This window comes from Peromyscus maniculatus, chromosome 15, assembly GCF_049852395.1.
Source record: "Peromyscus maniculatus bairdii isolate BWxNUB_F1_BW_parent chromosome 15, HU_Pman_BW_mat_3.1, whole genome shotgun sequence".
Lineage (NCBI taxonomy): Eukaryota > Metazoa > Chordata > Mammalia > Rodentia > Cricetidae > Peromyscus > Peromyscus maniculatus.
Window position 1 is genome coordinate 27,450,211 of NC_134866.1, and position 9,478 is coordinate 27,459,688.

Genomic DNA, 9,478 nt, shown 5'->3' on the forward strand with positions numbered 1-9,478 from the left:
GGCTGCGGGTCACCGTGGAGTTGCATTCTGGAGGATGGAAGGGGGTAATGGTGAAGGCTGCACAATTCATGAGCATACTAAGAACCCACTGGTCTGTGCAAAAGAGTGGCTGTTCTGGCATGTGAATCATCTCTAAATAAAGTTAGCTAAAGGTGAACGAAAAGATGAAGGAAAGCGTTTCTTAAAAATGGCAACATCCATTGTTTGAAAAAAAAAAAACCTGATTACATATTTTCTGTTGGAGTGTGGGAAAGGCTTCTTGGTGGCTAACTTGGGATTTATAAGAAGTCAGTAACAGACAAGCTTGACCAAGGTGGGAAATATGTAGTTGAAAGACGTGTCCATGCACTCAGAGTCACCCATTCAAGGAGTCCAGATCTCTGAGTGCCTGCTACATGTTAGGTACAGGACTGGGTTATTGACTGTCTGTGATGGATGACACAGAGCCCTTGACCTCCTGACTCTTGTATACAAGCCAGTGACAGATGACTAAAGGAAAAACGTATGACATGAAATCAGCATTCAATATGTGCGTCAGAGTGCCACAAAAGAAAGCAGCAATGGTGGCGATGGCACTTTTCTGGACTGGGTGATTAGGGGCAGCTCCCTGGAGGTGTCACTGTGAAGATAACCTAGTGAAGGGCATGAAGGCCATTCAAGTGCTTTCTCGCTGGCAACTTCATACCGATAACTGTCCACCTCCTCCGGACATCAGAACACTTCTAGCCTGTTGTTTATCAGGTACTTTGCCCTGTGGGAAGTCTCTCTCTGTCAACCTTTCAAGCCACCAACTTGGACAGTGGTAGCCCATAGGTCATAATTATCACTTAGAGGGAGGGTGTAATGGGTTTGTCCAAACCAGGGCCAACTGCAGTAAGAGCTAAAGATTAGATTGCAAATCTTCCTGGGAGTAAATAACCTAAGCAGCAGTTCTCAACCTGTGGGTCACAACCCCTTGGGGGATTGAACGACCTTTTCACAGGGTTAGTCTAAGACCACCAGAAAACACAGATATTTACATTATGATTCATAACAGTATCAAAATTACAGTTATGAAGTAGCAACAAAAATAATTTTATGCTTGGAGGGTCACCATAACATGAAGAACTGTATTAAAGGGTCGCAGCGTTAGGAAGGTTGAAAACCACTGCTCTAAAGCAAGCTCTTTCTCCGACTTTGGTTCCTCAACTGTTCTTGTTAAAAAAAAAAAAAAAAAGAAGAGAACTGGATTGTCAGGGTCCAAACAGGAAGAACAGAAACCATCTTGGATATTTACAGCAAGGACTTCAATGTAGGGAACTAGCCGCACAGTTATGGTGAAGCAGAGAGTGGAACGGAATGACGCGGGTACCAGTGAGCTAGCCCAAAGGGGAACCATTCACAGAGCTCACCTGGAAGGAGCTACCAATAATTAGCTATGCCTAGAGGGCCAAGATCACCTGACCAAAGCTGGGGTCATGGCAGCATGTCTGCTAGGCTGTGGAATCTTCAGCAGTTGCCTGAGTAACCACCTAAAGTGGAAGGGTAAGCAACATAATTGAATTCCCCCTGAGCCCCCTGCTTCCCAGCTAACACAGCGCTTCCCAAGAGAGTGAAAACCAGGTAGAACCTTGGGGACCCGAGCCTGGGGAAGACTGCCTGCAGGGTTCTGTTTTCTGCAATGCAGAGGGAGGGCAAGGGACGGATCGGAGGGCAGCGATGTTCAGAGCGATTGGAGGGACTGAAAACGGCCTTTAAATATTCTTAACTATGCACCACAAGCCTGGCCGTGTGTTAGGTCGTCTCATACAATTGTTCTCATTTTGTCATAAGTATCTTTCTCTGAAGGGAGGAACAAGTATCAACGTTTTAAAGAGGAAAGCCTCGGCATCAGAAGGCTTTTGGAATGTGTTTATAAGATTCTCCTGCAAAGACAGGACGCTATTCTCTTTTTACTGCATTCTGGGCACCTCGGGAGGTTAGGGTCAGGGCCTATCTCCTCCCTAACTACTGACTTCTCCTTTTCACCTTCGCGGTCCCCAGGTAATGAGTTCATAACGCAAGTCGAGTCTTTGTTCTCCATCACAAGCCTCGAGTACGTGAAAACGCAATCTTTTTGATTCCAGCCTAATCTCGTGTCAGATGGAATTGTTGGAGTTAGAAAACCAGTGATGTGAAGCATCTCTCTTGAGTAGGTGCTCACACTCACACTTCCCCTCTGTACTGCGAAGATGAACGCAGATGCCTATCACTACATTTCTAGACGCTAAGACCCATTTTCAGGGGTGGAGGTGTTTGCTCCAGGCAATGAGGTAAGGCACTAAAAGTTCCAAGGTGGGGCTTTTCCTCCCGGGATCTCAGGTGGAGCTTCCAGGTTGACAGCAAAGTCCTCCTTTCATTTATAAATGGACTGTGTTTGCTCTGGAAGCATCTGAGAGGATAAATCTGGGATCCCACAGAAGCCACAATGTTATTTTTGCACTGTCTTTTCTCATTATAACCTCGGCTCCAGTCTCTTCTTTTTTCTTTCTCAGCTTCTGTTTTCTTTGGGAGGAGGGTCACTTCTACTGTGAAATGCATGTGTACGCACATACGCTGGATGTTCATTTTGATTGTGTGGTCTGAAAGAATGCAAAGGTGGATCCCCCGAATAGTGGTTATTTTTATTTTTAATGTAAAATAGTTTTCATACAATATATTTTGATGGTGCTCTTTCCTTCCTGAAACTCCTCCCAGGTTCTTCCTACCTCCTTTCCACCCAACTTTGTGTTCTCTCTCTCTCTCTCTAAAAGAAAACCCCACACAAATGAAAATCAAAACAAACAAAAAGTCAATAAGACAAAGTGGTGAGGATAGAATGAAGCAAAAAGTCCACAAAACAGCAACAAACAAACAAACAAAAAAACCGAACCCATGGAGTACATTTTGTGTTGACCAGTTACCCCCAGGTATGGTCAACACAAAATGTACTCCATGGGTACATTCCCTAGAGTGTAGTTGATATACCCAGTGACCTCTATTGGGTAAAACTGAATTCCTCCTTTGCCAGTAGTTATTAATTGCAAATATCTTTTGAAAGTTAAGGATGGGACCTGATGGCCAATAATCCCCCATCTCAGTGTTAGGTCCCCATTTGGCTGGAATTTATGCAGGTCTAATGTGCCATGACCATACCACCGTGAACATGTCCAATCACATCTAAATAATCTTATTCTTGTGTGATGTTCGATACTCATGTCCTTAATTATTTAAAAAGTCATTGAATAGCAAGTGTTATTTTAAATCTTAGAAGGTGTGTACTAATTTTAGCCTGAGAGGTATCAAAATATAGTTGAGATCTGGCAAATACACACACCCTTGGTTTCAGTTCACCTTAACAGGCAACGTTTTAGGGAGCCTTCTGTGGTAGGCAGAATAATGGCCCTACAAACGTCAGTGTCCTGACTGGTTTCTGATTGTGCAGTCTTTCCTGTTATTGTTCTCTATGCTATTTTCTTTATTGTCTTGCTAGTATGCTGAGATTTATAGTTTATGTGCTTTTTTCTTGTTTAATGACTGTTTATAGAAGATTGTAAATTTTGTGAGGGCAGCTTGTCTGCTTCATTCATGGTATATCTGCTGCGTAGCAGAGTCCAGAATTACAGGCTCAATACCTGTTTTCTGAATGTGAAAACAGTGTTCCTTCTAGATACGTTCTAGAACTGAAGTGACAGTATCCCGTGCCTTTTATAGAAATAATCAGAAATAAGCTTCTGTATGGATCATACATAATCTTTCCCAGTTTTTTTCAACTGTAGCTTTTGTAAAATACAGAATTACTTCCATTTATTTTAGAGTATCACTTAAAAGAATCATGCCACCGAGTACCACACAAGAGCAATGTCTATTCGGCTACAATGTTTTACTTTGAATTATTTTGGAGAGCTGATGATGGAGAGCTTGAAGTCGTATGAAATTACTGTCATGTGCATATTTGAGGCAGGCCATGGAAGCCCTTTATCCTGGACGGTCACAGTTTATTCACTTCTAACTTCCTCCTAGAAAAAGAAGTACTCAGTGTTTGGAATCTTATCCACCATATAACAAGCATCAGTATTCGCTGTTGGGGTGGTTTTCTTTTGCATTTAAATTATTTTCAGTCGAGACTGTTTCCAATCTTGTGATGTGAAAGCTGTGAGAAGTGCTCATTTCTTGGGCAAGAATTATTCTTGATTATTCAGGGCGCTCAGAAACCATTTATCAGTCATCACCTGTCCTCATTACTCCATTGCTGCACGATTTTGAGATGTTTTATGCTAATCTCTAAAAATATCCAAACTTCAGGCAAGACCAGGAGTAATGCCTTGGTGTCAGGGTGCATGTTAAAACATCGCTCTGATTCAGAGAATTGAAATGCAGTCTACTATGGGAGAAATGATGGAAATAACCCAATGGAAATAAAAGATGAAAAAGAAGAGTACCCTTGGGTCCTGTGGAGGCAGAGGATTAGATCTGAGGGTGGCTGGTGCATCTTGCAAATGTGGACATTTCTGGGAGCAACAGCAGCACAAAAATGCAGGGGCGCACAGAGAAACCAGCTTGAGAGCATCCCTGCCCACAGTGCTCAAATCAGTCACGAAAAGTATCAGGACACCTGAGTACATTTTTTAAATTTATATTTATCACCCTTCCTTTCTGAACTTTGTGCTGTGTTCTGACTTACCGTCTGCATTCTCTGGCAGCTGCTACTTCAGTGGATGTTCCACCTGGCCTTCAGATGCCAAGAAGCAATCAAAGAGGAAGGAGGGGCTCCCAAAGCCTCACTTACGGATGAGTCAGTGGAGCTCATAACAGTGTTTGAGAGAGAAGACTGCCAAACTCAGTCACGCAGGGACTCACGTTTTCTATCTTCAGAGGCATCACTGTGCAAAGTGTTGGGCACCAGGTTAAAATCAGAAACACAGACGTCCCCTGGAAGATGCAGCAGTAATAGGGGTGCCAGGAACAGCAGCCCTAGTGACAAAAAGAGGCACGATAACACTGAATTTGTCCAGGAAGAGAAAAATGTTGTGTGATTATACTAGATTAGCCATATAGAAAAAAAGGGACAATTTAAATAGACATATGTAACATAATTTAACACCTATTCGTGATGCTTTGTACTAATTGAATCATCAACAATGATATATTACTGGCATTATTTTTAAAAGTTTATTATTATTAATTTTTTTCATAAAAGATATTTTGATATATGTAGGCAATAACAGTTGCTAAAAATTAGGTCATGAATTTGAAGCACAGCAGGGAGGGGTAGATGGGAGGGTTTGGAGGGGGGAAAGGGAAGGGAGAAATGTAATTAAAAGACAATTTCAAAAATATTTTGATCGTATTTATTCCCCTTGCCCAATTACTCCCCATTTCCCTACCTACCCAACTTCATGTTCGCTCTTTCTTTCTTTCTTTCTTTCTTTCTTTCTTTCTTTCTTTCTTTCTTTCTTTCTTTCTTTCTTTCTTTCTTTCTTTCTCTCTCTCTCTCTCTCTCTCTCTCTCTCTCTCTCTCTCTCTCTCTCTCTCTCTCTCTTTCTTTCTTTCCTTCTTTCTCAAAAACCAAACAAATCAAAACAAAAAGTCTCCAAGAATGAAAATCAAAACCAACAAAAATCACAATAAGACAAAAAATACCAAGCCAATCAAAACAAAAGGCCCACAAAAAAACATGGAGTCCATTTTGTGTTGGCCAGCTACTGAACATGGGGTCTTCTCTACAGTATGATTGATACATCCAGTGTTACTCAATTAGAGAAAACTGATTCTTTTCCTTTCCTAGCAAGTATCCACTGAAAATAACTTCTTGGTTAGCAGTGAAACTTTGTGTCTAGTTCTCCTTCTCCAAGATGGAATTTTTGTCCAGCTTGAACTTGTGCCTGCCTTGTGGATGCTGTCACAGTTCCTGTGAGTTCATATGTGTATCATCCCTGTTGTGCCCGGAAGATGCCATTTCCTTGGAGTTATCCACCACATCTGTCTCTTACAGTCTTTCTGTATCCTTTCCCGCAGAAATCCCTGAGCCTTGAGGAGAGTTGTTTAATAAAGACATCCCATTTAGGTCTGAGTGGTCTGTAGTCTCTCATTCTTTGCACACTTTCTGGTTTTGGGTCTCTGTGCTAATTTTCATCTATTGCCACATGTTTCTCTGATGAAGACTGAGTGAGGCACGGACCTATGGATATAGCAAATGTCATTAGGAGTCACTTTATTGCTATATTTACTTAGCAGAATAATAGTAGCAGGTTTTCCCTTAGGCTCCATGACCATGTAGTCTCAGGTTCTTGGCCATATTAGCAGTGTCAATTATGGGTTCCATCTCATGCTGTAGATCTTAAATCCAAGTGGTTGGCTACTCCCATACAGTTTGTGCCACTATTGCATTAATATACCTTGCAGGCAGGTTGCTGTTGTAGGCCACAGGGTTCAAAGCTAGTGATACTGATGATTACTTTTCTCCTTTGGTAGCATGCATAGTACTTTCCAGTACCGTGAACACTATTTAATAGAGAAGAAGCTTCTGGTTGGGCACCAGGTTAATTTCTCCATGTTTGATGACGTAAGCAAGTGGTATCTCCAGCAACATAGCTTTACTGTGACAGTGTAGAGGGTAATTGGTGGCCTTGGCAATAGCCTGTGATGTTTGAGGGGTCGATGGGACCCTTTTGATCAATAACTCATCAAGATGTCATCCATCCTGACACTGGAGCTTTTGCTTGGCGGAATAAGATGTCTAGTGGGGTTATTGTCTCCCCTATAATAAGGAGGTTCCATTTAAATTCCCTTCACATATGTATATATTTTAGGAAGATTCTAAAGTAATAGGTTTCCATTTGGCTTTTCAAAAAGGCCTCTGGTGTTAGTTTTATCTCCTCATATTCCCTCCTTTATCCTGTTTTCCCATCTTCCTCCTCACTTAATCCTCTTATTCTAGTTTCTTTTTTAGTTATTTATGACACTATGTCCATGTCCCCTTCCTAGGAAGATAAGAAAAAACACAAAATATTTGTCTTCCTGAGTCTGGGTCACCTTACTCAAGATGATTGCTTCCAGTTCCATCCATTTACCTTCAAATTTCATTTTCTTAATAACTGAGTACATTGCATTGTGTAAATGTACTAAATTTTTATTATCCATTCAGCTACTGATGGGTAAGCATTCTTGATATGGTGTTCTCAAAATCCTTTGGTCTTTTGTGATACTACCTTGTCCTTCTTTCTCTACCTATTCTGTTTTAATCTATAATAATCTCCTGTTGTGATTCCCATTCCCAGAGCCCTGTCCTCCTGTGAACTAGCTACAGTTTCACATCTAGAAAATGAATGATGTTTCAGTCTTTAGCTCAGCTTTAGGCATTTTCCCCAGTTTGTCATTTATGATTCCTTACAAGAGCTATGCACTGCAATTTATCATAAGGTAAAATGGAATTGAATGAACAACTTTTCTCATTAACTAAAAAGCAAAGTTACTTGGTAATCAATCCATGCCTGAGGGCACATGAATATTCATGTGTCTTTCTAGAATCAAATGTAAGTACTATATTGTGTTCACAAGGAATCTCGAGTGCAAGTTACTATTTGTCAAATATGCATCTGTCTGGGTTAATATGGGCAAACTTTATATCACAGGTTATAAGAGGTAATTATTAGTATTTCAGGATAAGCCATTCAGGGTCACCATTGGGGGGGGGGTGATGACTGATAGGAAAAATTAGAAGTTTTTGGCTCTCATTTTGATTTTTTCTTCTTAGAGTTTCTAAAGTCAGTCATTGGCTAAGGGGCTGCCTGTAGGAATTTCATCCTACGTGGGTGTCTTCGACTTTCTATTGGTGAGATAAAACATCATTAAGTGAAAGCAATTTGGGGAAGAAATGGTTTATTTTGTTTTATACTTCCACATGATGGTCCATCACTAAGGAAAGCCAGGACAGGAATTCAAACAGAGCTGGATCCTGGAGGCAGGAGCTGAAGTAGAGGCCATGGAGGAGTGCTGCTTACTGGCTTACTCCTCATGAATTTCTCAGTCTGCTTTCTCATAGCACCCAGGACCTCCATCCAAGGGGTGGCGGCCTCCTCCATAGTGATCTGAACCCTCCTGCATCAATCATCTATCATGAAAATATACTACAGGCTTGCACACAGGCCAGTCTAGTAGGGAATTTTTTCTTTTTTTGCTTGAAATTTTCCTTTTTGAAAATGACTCTAGCTTGTGTCAAGTTAACATGCAACTATCCAGAACAGTGAGTGAGGCTCAGGAATACTCCATACATGTCAAAGGAAGGTGTTCCTATGAGCTATTGGATGCAAAAGTACACAGAAGTTGGAAATGATAAACAACGGACTGGCGGTATCCACTACACCCAGATAATTTCTTATCTTATTGGACATAGAATTGGTAACATATATCTAGTTCCATCTTCATGAGAATTCAAGTACAGAATTTGAAATAGTGATGCTTCTGTAGTGACTTAGCTGTCACTATGGCTTTTTAGAAAAACTTCACTTGCTCTCCTCTTCAGACACCCACAAGAGTTTGTGCACGCGCGCGCGCGCACACATACACACACACCATGAAATAAATGTTTTTAATGTCTTATTTAAATAGCCTTTTTTTAATTTACTTTACATACTGACCACAGTCCCCCCACCCCTGCTTCCCAGCTACCCTGCTTCCTGCTTCCCTTCTACTCCTCCTCCATCTCCATTCAGAAAGGGGCAGACCTCCCATAGGCTTGAACAAAGCATGGCACATCAAGCTGAGGCAGGACTGAGCTCCTCTCTTTGTGTCAAGGCTGGGCAAGGTAATCCAGCAAAAGCCAGTTAAGTGCCAGGGACAGGTCCTGATCTCACTGCTGGGAGCCCTGCAAAGAGATCAACCTACACAACTGTCACACACATGAGGAGGGCCTAGGTCAGTCCCATGCAGGCTCCCCAACTGTTGGTCCAGAGCCCAAGTGCTCCCATGAACTCAGGTTAGCTGTCTTTGTGGGTTCCCCCATCATGACTTTGACCTCCCTGGGTCACGCAATCCTTCCTCCCTTTCTTCAGCAAGACTCTCAGAGCACAGCCCAGTGCTTGGCTGTGGATCTCTGCATCTGCTTCCACCAGCTACTGGATAGAGCATCTCTGATGGCAATTAGGGTAGTCACCAATGTAATTACCTAGATGGGTAGTTTGCACCCTCTCCAAAAGAAGCTATAGAAAAAACAAAATAATACCTAACAGTGCTCGAATTTCCCCATCTTCTGGTAACACTTTCAGAAGAAAGTGTTGTCTATCAGCTAATGATCAGACACTTGGCAAAAGCAGAGATTAATTTTATAATTGTGGTTTGTATTGAATCCAATAGAGTAGCGTATGTGCGAGAGGAAGATTGGAGAAGAACAGGGTCTCAGACAGAGGCCATTTAAGAATCTGTAGGGAACAGATGCTATGTTCTTTTTTCCAGATGTGGTACTAGAGCTTTGGAAAGTTAG

The 9,478-nt window shown here is 41.7% G+C and overlaps 1 long non-coding RNA gene across 1 annotated transcript; it reads left to right on the plus strand.

Moving 5' to 3' along the window:
- Nucleotides 1-340: 340 nt before the first annotated feature.
- LOC121822900 (uncharacterized) lies at nucleotides 341-5,252 on the plus strand. The gene is made up of 3 exons (XR_006064208.2): nucleotides 341-741; nucleotides 2,023-2,291; nucleotides 4,701-5,252. It is a non-coding gene; the product is annotated as an uncharacterized LOC121822900 (long non-coding RNA).
- The last annotated feature ends 4,226 nt before the right edge of the window (nucleotides 5,253-9,478 follow it).